Source organism: Canis lupus, chromosome 10 (genome assembly GCF_003254725.2).
Source record: "Canis lupus dingo isolate Sandy chromosome 10, ASM325472v2, whole genome shotgun sequence".
Lineage (NCBI taxonomy): Eukaryota > Metazoa > Chordata > Mammalia > Carnivora > Canidae > Canis > Canis lupus.
Genome location: NC_064252.1, coordinates 66,869,060 through 66,881,229, shown reverse-complemented (window position 1 = coordinate 66,881,229; position 12,170 = coordinate 66,869,060). Strand labels below are relative to the sequence as shown.

The 12,170-nt window shown below is 42.3% G+C and overlaps 1 protein-coding gene across 1 annotated transcript in view; it reads right to left on the bottom strand.

The window, feature by feature from the left end:
- Positions 1-1,232: 1,232 nt before the first annotated feature.
- The window catches only part of MEIS1 (Meis homeobox 1), a 165,495-nt gene continuing 154,557 nt past the window's right edge, over positions 1,233-12,170 (bottom strand). Inside the window, exon 13 of the mRNA XM_049115598.1 lies at positions 1,233-1,388. The gene's annotated coding sequence lies outside the window, so the exon portion shown is untranslated. The remainder of the gene's footprint in view (positions 1,389-12,170) is intronic.

Here is a 12,170-nt window from a genome sequence, read left to right as displayed (position 1 = left end):
CAATGCGTTAGAATTCCAGGGAATGGCTAAATCTGATCTCTATCAGTACAAAGTTTGTACTCGAGACCATAAAATCATCAGAGAATGTAAGGCTGTGACCACATTTCTAGCCTAAAAGTGAGTAACATTGTCCAACAGCATCCTGATCACCATCGGCATCACCTGCTTACCTTTCTGCTTTACAGTTTCCCGCCGGTTCCTATCCATAATCTCATTTGATCTTTATGAATAGGTCCAAAGGATTTGGGAGAAACGGGGCACTGACATGTCGTCGTCCCTGAGACTTCTTGACAAGTCATCACCAACTTCATTCAGTTTCATTTAATGATGAAAACAATGCTGATATCGATAGGAGCTAACCCTGCAGCGTGACCTGGAGACCAGGGTATCACTAAGCATTTGCACAAAGGAAATTAAAACAGAAGCTGATGTTTTCCAAAGCTAAACCACTTAAGATTTATCAACATTAAATCTGACAGTTTCAAGAGCAAATTAATACGTCTCAGAGTTTTTATGGCAAAAAGGAGGATTCCCCAAGGGAAGGAAGGAAGGGAGGATGGGAGGAGAAGGAAGGGAGGATGGGAGGAGAAGGGAGGGAGGAAGGAAGGAGAAGGGAGGAAGGAGAAGGAAGGGAGGATGAGAGGAGAAGGGAGGAAGGAGAAGGAAGGGAGGGGGAAGGGAAGGGAAGGGAAGGGAAGGGAAGGGAAGGGAAGGGAAGGAGGGAAGGGAAGGGAAGGGAAGGGAAGGGAAGGGAAGGGAAGGGAAGGGAAGGGAAGGAAGGGAAGGGAAGGGAAGGGAAGGGAAGGGAAGGGAAGGGAAGGGAAGGGAAGGGAAGGGAAGGGAAAGGAAGGGAAGGGAAGGGAAGAGAAGGGAAGGGAAGGAGAAGGGAAGGGAAGGAGAAGGGAAAGGAAGGGAAGGGAAGGAGAAGGAGAAGGAGAAGGAGAAAGAAGGAGAAGGAGAAGGAAGGAAGGAGAAGGAAGGAAGGAGAAGGAAGGGAGGATGGGAGGAGAAGAGGGGAAGGAGAAGGGAGGGAGGGAGGAGAAGGCAGGGAGGGGGAAGGGAAGGGAAGGAGAATACTCTGTTTCAGACACGACATTTCCAGGGTTTCTCCTTGGCTCAGGAAGCGGTCTCCTCTCTCCTCTCTCCTCTCTCCTCTCTCCTCTCTCCTCTCTCCTCTCTCCTCTCGCCATCCCATCCTCTAAACCGGAATCGGCCTTTGCCCCTTCACACTCCCATTCACTTCTCATTAAGTAAACAGAGAGATGCTCGTGCTGCTGTTGGTCTCTCTGACATAGAATTTACTGTTTGGTTGAAGAAGTCTTCCTGGCAAGACCAGGAAATGGTGGTTGTTGGTGTGATGTGTTCGGCCCAACGAGGGCTAGTAAATTCTGGGGAGAAAAAGAGAAGTTTTGCTTTCTGAGTCCCTTTAAAACCATCAAAAACTTTTTTTCCAGGCAATTATGATCCTAATGAGGAAATGGTCAGCAAACAAAGTAACTGTATCTAATCTGGAGGATTCGAGGTAGAGGAGAACACGGAATGAAACACCATCTCAGCATCTCAGTGTCTGGGTCTAAATATTTCTTTCAGTGAAGCCCTACTTATTAAATTTCTGTTGCCTTTATAATATCATGATAGTCTTCACTTTCATTTCTGGAAAAATATGGTTTATTGTGCTATATAACATGTACTCCGCAACACGTAGGATTCAGCAGTGCCATAATTTTTTCCAGATGTAATTTCTCTTCCCTATTTATATATAGGACTTTAACTAAAACTCTCTTTCTAGGCAAATATTCGAAATTAATAATATAATTTTTAATAGGATCACAACCATTATGTGCTATTGAATGATCTGTAAAATCTCGTCATAAAAAATCCCAGGTGACTGAAATAAGATGGAAAAACTAGCACAGTAAGTTATTTTTCATTGTTTGCTCCAGAATTCCTTCATTTAAAGTGCTTATTATGGTGTACGAGATGAGGTTGTTCTCTCATGCAGGTTTTCTTTTAAAAAGATCATAAAACCTCACTGTGAATATTTAACTGAAGAGTAATAACATAGTGTCAGATACTTACACAGCATCATGGTGTAACACTCTGCATTTTGACATCTGTCCAGACAGATGTTTAAAACTTAAGTTCTTCAAGATTTTTTTTTTTTTAAGTTTCGTAGAAAAAGATCTGGGAATCATTTTTTATACCAAACCTACTTTTGTGTTACAATTTCACTGTCAACAATTCAATTAATTGAAACGGAGACAGAAAAGCCAGTGATTTATATAGGCCCTCTAAAAAGAATTTGATCAAAAGGGGGAAAAAAAATCTACAATTAACTTTTCTTACTGACACACCATCATCAATCTCCTTGTCTTTTCACATGGTTTATACATGCATATGTAAAACAGTTTCTTATTTTGATTTTTTTTCCCTTGATTTGATTATGGCAAGTAACTTGATCTTAAAAAGGAATCATTAACCTTCAAAGCAACCAGAGCCATGTTTTGTGAGGAAGTGTTTAAAAAGTAGCCCTGAGTTATCCTCTTCATATGCCATAATGCCGCTGCTAAATATGAATGTGATATATTTCTTTTTAATTAAAAGTAGTTGTACTGTGGTGTGATTTTTAATAACTTCAATGTCTTCAGATTTCTACATTTTAGATTCATGTTGAAACTTGTACACCACCACATGCTGATTGCAAAATTCATTACCACGTAAATCATGTTTTAGTGATCGTCCTTTAAACAAAGTTGGTTTGATTGCGAAGTGCTCGCTGGTTGGCTTATTTATTATGAAGGTTTGTCAGGCAGAGCAGTTAAGTTAATCAGTACCCAATAAAAGATTTAAGCCGATAGATATGTCACCCAATTTATTACGAACAAAGGTTTGGGGCTTCTTAATAAACACTCATGAAAACATGCTGTAATGGTGACTTTGGAAACCTGATTTCCATCCTGCGTGCAAAGTTGAAAGGAAATTCCCTAGTTCTGTTGAAAATCAAGAAAACCATACGTTATTTTCCTGAGCTTTATTATCTGACTAGATGTCCATAGAAGATACTTAACTTGATTTGCTTTGGAATCAATATGCAGTTTGCTATTTCTGTTTTCCTCCACTGCTTAGTGCGCCATCACTTACAATAGAGGAAGTCTTTCACTTAGCCCGGGTCTCTTGTAGGCTTAGGATATCGGTAACTTCCAACGAGGTTAAGCGAACTCACTCTTGGAAGGTTTGGATGTTACCATCTTCTTATTGGGTATTTTATGGAAGAAAATCCCGGTGCCAAATGTAACTAGGGCTAAATTCACACTGCTGGGCAAAAGCCCCCTTTTTTACTCCACTAGATCATTTTGGAAAATAAGCAAAAGTAGGAAACATGGTGCCTCTAACAGTGGAATTTATGTGCAAGCTGTGAGACTGAAAAAGCTCTGTCTCAGTCTCCTCATTTTTAAAATGGTACTAGGGACAGAGGAAGGATTGAAGTTGATCGCTTCCAAATTCCTGGCAAATACTGAAATTGTATGATCTTATGAATCCATTAACAGTCCTCACTCAATTCAGTGGAGGAGACATTTTCACCTCCAAAGCTGATGCAACCCCATGCCAATGGTGTATTATCAACACTAGTAACCAGAAGTGATTACTCGGTACTTACAGATCCTGTTCCCTCAGACAAAGTTAAGGGAAGCTTTATGGCTTTTGTCTAGAAAGTACAGTTCAATCTAATTTACGATTGGAAAAGACAATCAAGGTTTAAGAGCAGAATTAATATTCTCACCCATTTTTGCCTGAATTATTCAGATGATTGCTGAAATTTTCACTTCCTTTTGCCAAGATCTCTAAATATTCTCTCCATATTTGTCTCTATATAAGACTTTGGGGATGAAGTTTGGGTGGTGGTTTTTTTTGTTTGTTTGTTTGTTTGTTTTGTTTTTTGTCTATTTTAACTCCTGAAGTCAACAAACGAGACACATAAAATATTTTCAGCAAAACATTATCTTTTCCTAAGGTATTTAGTAACTATAAACATAGTAACCAGGGACCATGACCTTTGGCTATCTTTAATCACAGTTGAGTGGAAAGCTCATTTCTATCAACTCTTGTTCTTAAGTACAAAACTATGTCTTCCTAATACACTTTCCACTTATGCCCAAAGTTCAGTACATCAGAAGGACAGGACTGTCTTGTGTCAGTTTTGAGCTTGATATTCAAATAAGAATGGGGAGGGGAAGTCCCTGGAGTAAATCTTGACTTTTGTTTGATGCAATAATTTTTATGACAAAAACATTATACTCCTTCCAAATCCATTGGTAGCATGACCTTGAAGGGTGTGCAGTCTCTGGTGAACTTGATAGGAACAGCTTTAGAGGAGAAAGACCCTAATTTCTTCCAAATGCATCCTTCTCTGAATGAAAGAGTAAGAAGGGGAAGGGGGCAGCCATGAGTATGTGCCAATGTGTTTTAACTGCTCAAAGTGCTTTAGCTCAAAAAGATGCTAAAGGATATAAAGGTCCAAAATATTCAACTGTGCATATTTCCATGATACCTAATAATTTGTAAGGTAAGCACATTCAACTAAACGCTGAGCCAGTAGGCTCAGAGCTTTGCAGGCTTTCCCAGGACATCAAGATTTGCCCAAAGGAAGCTAAGCATATTTTTGGAAACTGTAATTAGAATTGCCTTGTTGCGTATAATAGAAAAACACAAAATAATGGTGACAAGGAAAGAAGGAAGGAAGGAAGGACAGAAGGAAGGAATAGAAAGGAGGAAAGACAGGAAGAAGAAAACAAGGAAAGGAAGAGGAGAGGAGGGAAGGAAGGAGAGGAGGGAAGGACGGGGCCAGGGGGAGAAAAGAAGGAAGAGAGGGGGAGAGAGAGGGTGGGAGGAAGTTCATTTCCTTCTCATGTAAAAATGAAGGTAGGTGGCCCAGGATCGGTCAAGCAATTCCAAGCTGCCATCAGTCTCCTGTCTTTCTGTCTACCATCCTTGACTTGGTTTTCATCATCAAGGTCAACTCATGGTTCAAGACCGCTGCTAGGACTTGAGCTATTATTTCTCAGTCGCTGAGCTAACAAAGTCAGAATAAGAGGACAAAAGGGTTTCCTCCTAACTGAGTCAACTCCTTTTAAGCAGCTTTCCTAGAATCCCACAAAGCCCTTCTGCTTGTTGGCCAGACTGGGTCGCATGATCACACTGAGCTCCTTGAGAAGCTAGGAACTGTCTCTAACTCTGGGGGGCAAGACACCTGACTCAAGTCCTCTTTGTCAGGAGAGGGAAGTAGGTACTGGAATGGACAAGAAGCGGCCTCTGCTACAGGAACACTCAAACCACTAGGGTGTGAACTATTTTTCAAGGACCATTCCAAGAACACAATTTTCTTTTCCTCAGAAAGGTTGGATGAGGTTTGCCGTTGAAGGCTACCCCTAATGCCAACCCTGTGGAGTATGGGTAGCAATGGGTAGGATGCTAAAAGTCGTAGGGGCTGGACCTCACTGGAGTCTGGTAGAAACCAACTTCCATGCAGTAAAATCAAGTGTGCATCTGTTGCCCATTCTTCCAACTCACTGGAGATATCACAGGGGTGAAAATTGAGGTGTGGCGGCACCAAACACCCAGAAGGTTCTTTGACACATATGTTAAACACAGGGCACAGCACAGAAGAGCAATAGGGCTGGGGCCTTGGACATTGCACAGACCTGGTTTGCACTGGGAAGTCAGTCTTACTCCCTAACCCTCTTATCCTGGGTTTCTTTGCCTCCAAAACAAGGGAGAAGTTGGCCTCATAAGACTACTTATAATACTAACGTAGACACTACACAGAGCACACACGCTCAGTAAATAGTAGCTATTAGGACTAACATTATGCATGTGTTGAACCTGCTTTAGAACCAGATAAGCGACCAAACGCCCCAGAGATACGGAGGGGGGTGTTCACTTTGTTTGCCTACTAAGTACATGTCTCAACTTTTCCCTGTCTTTTCTCCCGCACTCTTACTTTCTGCTTCTAGCTCAGGTTTTTAATTCCCCCTTGCCACAAATTAAGGCTTTCACTTGCATCTACTTGATAATATTACGTAGACTCCTAATTTACTAAAAGTGTATGTTCTAAGAGTCATAGTTACAAGAAGAAGGAGAGCATAATGATTAAGATCTTGGACCCTGGCATCAAACGCGAAACCCCAGCATCAATATTTAGTCAAAAGTCCTTCCTTACCTTCTACGGGGCTCAGTTATCTCATCTGTATATTGGAAATAATTCCTCTCTCATAAGTAGCATGTGTCAAGCACTGAGGTCAAAGTCAGGCACATGGTGTGCACTGAATGGTGGTGATTGTTATGCTGTGGGGAGGAAGCGAGGGAGGGAGACGTCACAGTAATTGGGGCCTCCTCTACGCCAGGCATTATGCTTTATATTGAAGTTTTATATTGCTTTTACTCCTTCCACTGATCCTACAAGTTATGAACCTTTCTTTAAAAAAGATTTTGGGGGATCCCTGGGTGGCGCAGCAGTTTAGCGCCCGTCTTTGGCCCAGGGCGCGATCCTGGAGACCCGGGATCAAGTCCCACGTCGGGCTCCCAGTGCATGGAGCCTGCTTCTCCCTCTGCCTATGTCTCTGCCTCTTTCTCTCTCTCTCTCTCTCTGTGTGTGACTATCATAAATAAATAAATTTTTTAAAAAGTTTTAAAAAAAAGATTTTAGGATGCCTGGGTGGCTCAGCGGTTGAAGCTTTGGGCCAGGGCATGATTCAGGAGTCCTGGAATCGAGTCCCACATCAGGCTCCCTGCATGGGGCCTGCTTCTCTCTCTGCCTGTGTCTGCCTCTCTCTCTCTGTGTGTCTTATTAATAAATAACTAAAATCTTTAAAAAGGGGGGGAATGCCAAAAAAATAGAAATAAAAATAATTTTTAAAATATTTTATTTATTTGAGATTGAGAGAGATAGAGAGAGACAAAGCATGAGGAGAGGGGTTGCAGAGGGAGAAGCAGACTCCTCTCCAAGTAGGAAGAGGGATTTGGGCTCAATTCCAGGACCATGAGATCATAACCTGAGCTGAAGGCAGATGCTTCACCGACTAAGCCACCCAGGTGCCCCAAGTTATGATTTTGGAATCACAAAAGCACTTGCCAAAGAGAGAGAACAAATCAATCACAGCAGCACTATATGGACCCAGGTCTGTGTTTCCAGAGGTCATGCTCTTTCTAGTCATTCACTGGAAGGAAGCTGGCATACCAATTTCTAATTCAACCTCTCTGTACCCCAAAGAGGCAGAGCAAGATTTTGGGCACAGGCTATCACAATTACTTTCAGTCCTATATTGACCTCAAGAGAATGTTTTCAACTCTTGACATAAATAAGTCTTCTTTTAAAAATGCAGTTTATCATCCAACTTATTTTATCATCTAATTTATTTTTAACGTCAAGAGAGTTCAATCGCAATGGAATTTTAGGAAACCTATCGCCGGTGTAGTTATTTTACATTTTAATTTAAATGCTACTTTTATTGTGCCTCCAATTAAAATCTCCTTTATACGACTATCATTCAAATATTACACTTGGTCCTGAAATAGTTAAGTAAGATGGACATTATTTTTTTAATGAAGCCTCTCATGTAAGAAATATGTGTATTTATAGATCTTCTGGTAATTCTCTACATTAATTCCTTGACCTCAAAGGAACCAGAGAAGGTCAACAATTCTTGTAATGTCCCTGAGTGGTACATTTTCATCTCTACCTTAGCTGGAAAGTATATAAAAGCACAGGCAGTCAGGAAGCACCCACATAGCTATCCAGCTGAGTGACCCCAAGATGCAAGTTAATCCCTCCAAGGTCAATTGTAATTTATGTTCAATTAACTGGCTCAAGAAGCCTGTTTTAGACAGAAGCCAGAAATTAGGAAACCCATTGCTTCACTTTCCAGTGGGGAGCACTTCTGGAAAAGCCACCTTCGGGGACCCAAAATGAAAGACCCTCAGCAGGCTCTTCCTTTGAGTGAGCTTTCAGTCTTCTCAATGGACTACAGGGACTCGCTCCAGGGATATGCTAGAACCAGGGAGGATTTGGTAGGAAAGTCTGTTGTTCCTGAGCTTGGCGAGTGAAGAGGATTGCCCTGCTCAGCTTCCATTCCACCATGGAAAGTACCGAGTTAAGCCTCCTCTAGGACACCCAAGAAAGATGCAGGAGATAGTAGGAGGGCTTCCTGCAGGCCACACCTGAGAAATTTGAACACCAAAAGAAGTAAGACAGTAATGAAGCAGCACCCACTAAATAAGAATCCATAAGTCCATGCTGATAGAAATAAGTGAATAAATGAATAAAAGAGGGAAAAGAAAAAGCTCTTTGTTTTAGTAGAATGCCAACTGATATATTGGGGCACCCATGAGGCTTAATCGGTTAAGCCTCTCACTCTTGATTTCAGCTCAGGTCATGATCTCAGGGTTGTGAGATCGAGTCAGTCTGCACAAGATTCTCTCCCTCTCCCTCTGTCCCTCCCACCACAGGTCACGTGAGCTCACTCTCTCTCAAAAAAAAAAAAAAAGAAAAAATGTCAACTAATATATTAAAATGATGGAGTTAGAAGATCATCAATGAATGTGAAGACCAGTGAATAAAGGTTTGATAAGGAACAGGATACTACATAATAATCTCAAACTATCTCCCACTTGGCAGAGAACACCTTAATCAAGGGAACAAAGTTAACGTCACCACGGCAGGGACAGGCATCACGGGCCAGCTGACATGACGGCCACAGGGCACAGCCTCTCCTGTGTGGTGATCCTGCCAAAAATGCATCACCTGAATCCAATCATAAGGAAACATCAGACAGACCTCAATGAAGGGACATTCCACAAAATAAACCGGTCTGGACACCTCAAAAATGTCAGGGTCAGGAAAGACCTCGGTACCGTTGGTTCTAGATTTAAGGAGACGAAAAGAGAGACAACAAGTAAGATGTAATGGAGGACCCTGGATTCGATGATTCGATTCTAGGTCAGGAAAAAAAAATGATACAAAGGATGTCATTGTGGCAATTGATGAAATTTGAATGGATGAAAATTGAGTGGATAGAGAACAGTATTGCATCCATGTTAAATTTCCCGATTTTAGTAATTGTTACGTTTTGCAAGGAAGAAAAAAATGTTCCACAGCACAGCTGGAATCAGAGACCCTAGGAACTCGACAAGCTTTCAGAAAGGCAGCCATGGGGAGGGAGCCCTTCTCAGCACACTTTGAGATGACACAGTCCCGTACATTGCATGTAACTTGACATTAGGTTCTAGAAGATACCTACGGGAGGTAACATTTATATTAAGAAATTAAACCTTGGGGTAATTAGTAGGAAAAAAAACCACTGCCTGATATAAGATTGAAAGCAAAAGTCAACCTCAAACTTCAATAGACCCTGAAACACGGCAAAGCACAGAGTCCAGCTACAGGCCCTAATCAAAGGAGAGCTCCTCGCCTTCACTGTGATCTCCCTCCCGAGGGCAGCCCAGGGGCTACTTCATTTATGATGGGAGAGGGCAACGTAAAAGAGCCATCAAGTTAAACCATTTGGTGGCAACTGCAGTAATGAAAAGATTTAAATTTATTGTATGGCAGGTTTTACAAAGCACCACAGGTGATTGGATGACGAAGATGTGAGACATACACAGTGGAATACTGCTCGGCCATCAGGAAGGATGGATACCCACCATTTGTATTGACCTGGATGGAACTGGAGGGTGTTATGCTGAGCGAAATAAGCCAATTAGAGAAAGACAATTATCATACGGTTTCACTCATACGTGGAATACAAGACACAGTGCAGAGGATCATAGGGGATGGAGGGGAAACTGAACAGGACGTCATCAGAGAGGGAGAGAATCCATGAGAGACTCTTAACTCTGGGGACAATCCGAGGGTCACTGGCAAGGAGGTGGTGGGAGGACGGGGTAACTGGGTGACGGCATCAAGGAGGGCACGTGATGTGATGAGCGACCCGTGCACTGTTGAATTCCACACCCGGGACCAACCCTGCGCTGTGTGTTGGCTGCATGAATTTAAATAAATAAAAAATAAAAAGCACCACAAAGACATTCTTTAATTTTATTCTCAAAAACACCCGTAAGGCAGGCTTGACACACAGCATTCATCCCTATTTCACAAGTGAATAAACCGATGCTCACCATGACTGACTTCACCCAAGCCGTGTAGTAAGTGAGAATGCCAGGATTCATTCCTAGAGCCTCCCAACTCCCAGTCCCCAGTGTTATTCCCAAGAGCAATGACAGAAAGCTTCACGGGACATAAACACTTAATAAACATCCACCTCTCACCCCCATCCATCAGGTTCAGTACAGCACCTGCCATTGTTTCTAAGGCAGACTCTACAATTCACAACAGATCGTTCTAAGTCAACAGTGACTAACAGAGTCACAAAACAAAGTCGGGGCTGTTTTGGGTCCTTCTGCATCATTTCTGGGAGACTCTGATACCAACACATTATTCACAGAGACATACAACCTGATGCCATGGAGAGTCTCTTGTCAACATCATGTGCCTAAGAGAATTTTTGAAAATCATTTTTAATTGAAAGTGCCAAACGTTAGAATCAATCCGAGCTGTTTTAAATACTAAAGAGAATTAACCAGCCAGGATGACTGGCCTAAATTTCACAGGGATGAAGGGAGTGAAACCATTAACTTAACCTTTGTGTTCAGATGCAGGTTTAATCCCAATGAAACGTGAAGAAAACGCGGCCTACAGACTCCATAACCAAAACTGCATTTAAAAAAAAAAAAAAAAGAAAAAAAAAAAAGGCAGCACTGTCCTTTGAAACCTACTGGATGTTACAAACGACTCCAGTAGCGTTCAGGTGGGTGCGGATGCACGAGGCGGTGGACGAGTTTCAGAAAAGCCAGGGGCAGAGACGAGGGATGAAATCACCTCCTACGATCAGAACTGCTAAAGGGTTTGATAAATTTGGTAAATAAACAAAATGGAGGTAAATGCAGGATTTTCTTAGCAGACCTCTCGCACGTTTGTTTTTATGTTAAAAAAAAAAACAAAACTGATGCGTCTACTATTTCTCCAACAGTTGAGAGATCTGAACTAACTGTCCCTGTCCTGGTTTGCTAGTGCTGCCCTAACAAAATACCACCGACAGGGGCAAGGGGAGACAACACAGCGGAGGTAGACAACAGAAATTTATTCTCTCGCAGGTCTGGTGGCGTGGAATCCAAAGTCAAGCCATCGGTGGATTTGATTTCTTCCAAGCCCGCTCTCCTTGGCTTGTCGATGGCTCCCTTCTTCCTGGATCTTCACACGGTCCTCTTCTCTGATGTCTCTTCTGCGTCCAAATGTCCTCTTCTTTTAAGGACATCAGTTCTGTGGGGTTAGGGCCCACCCATGTGACCTCATTTAATAAATCTTAATTACCTGGTTAAAGGCCCCAACCCCGAATTCAGTCACATTCTGAGATATTGGGAGTTACGGGCTTTGACGTATGGATTGTTGGCGGGGGAGTCCTGAGGTGGGGGGGGACACGAGTAAGCTCATCAACACTCCTGCGGCCTGAAGCCTCAGCCTGTTCATGGGAGGTTTGGATCCAAGCTGCAGCAAGCTTCAGGTGTTGTACTATATGTTGGCAAATTGAATTTAAATAAAAAATGTATAGGGATCCCTGGGTGGCGCAGCGGTTTAGCGCCTGCCTTTGGCTCAGGGCACAATCCTAGAGACCCGGGATCAAATCCCAAGTCGGGCTCCCGGTGCATGGAGCCTGCTTCTCCCTCTGCCTATGTCTGTGCCTCTCTCTCTCTCTCTCTGTGTGTGTGTGTGTGTGTGTGTGACTATCGTAAATAAATAAAAATTTAAAATAAATAAATAAATAAATAAATAAATAAATAAATAAATAAATAAAAATGTATATATTAAAAAAAAAAAAAAAGATTTGAGTGGCTTCCCAAACCAAGCTGGGTTTCAGATTTTCCCCAAACCGGTGTCATTTGAGTTCCCCTTGGACCCTGTTTCTGTCCCACACTGTAAGTTTAGAGGTAGCGGTTTGCTCCGATTGCAACATTTACCTATTTGGGAGCTTTCTAATTTCATTTGGTTCAAAAAGACAAGGGCAAGACGCCAGATATTTACTTGCATCTGCTCACTGGAGCCCATGGCCCAGCTGGCCCTG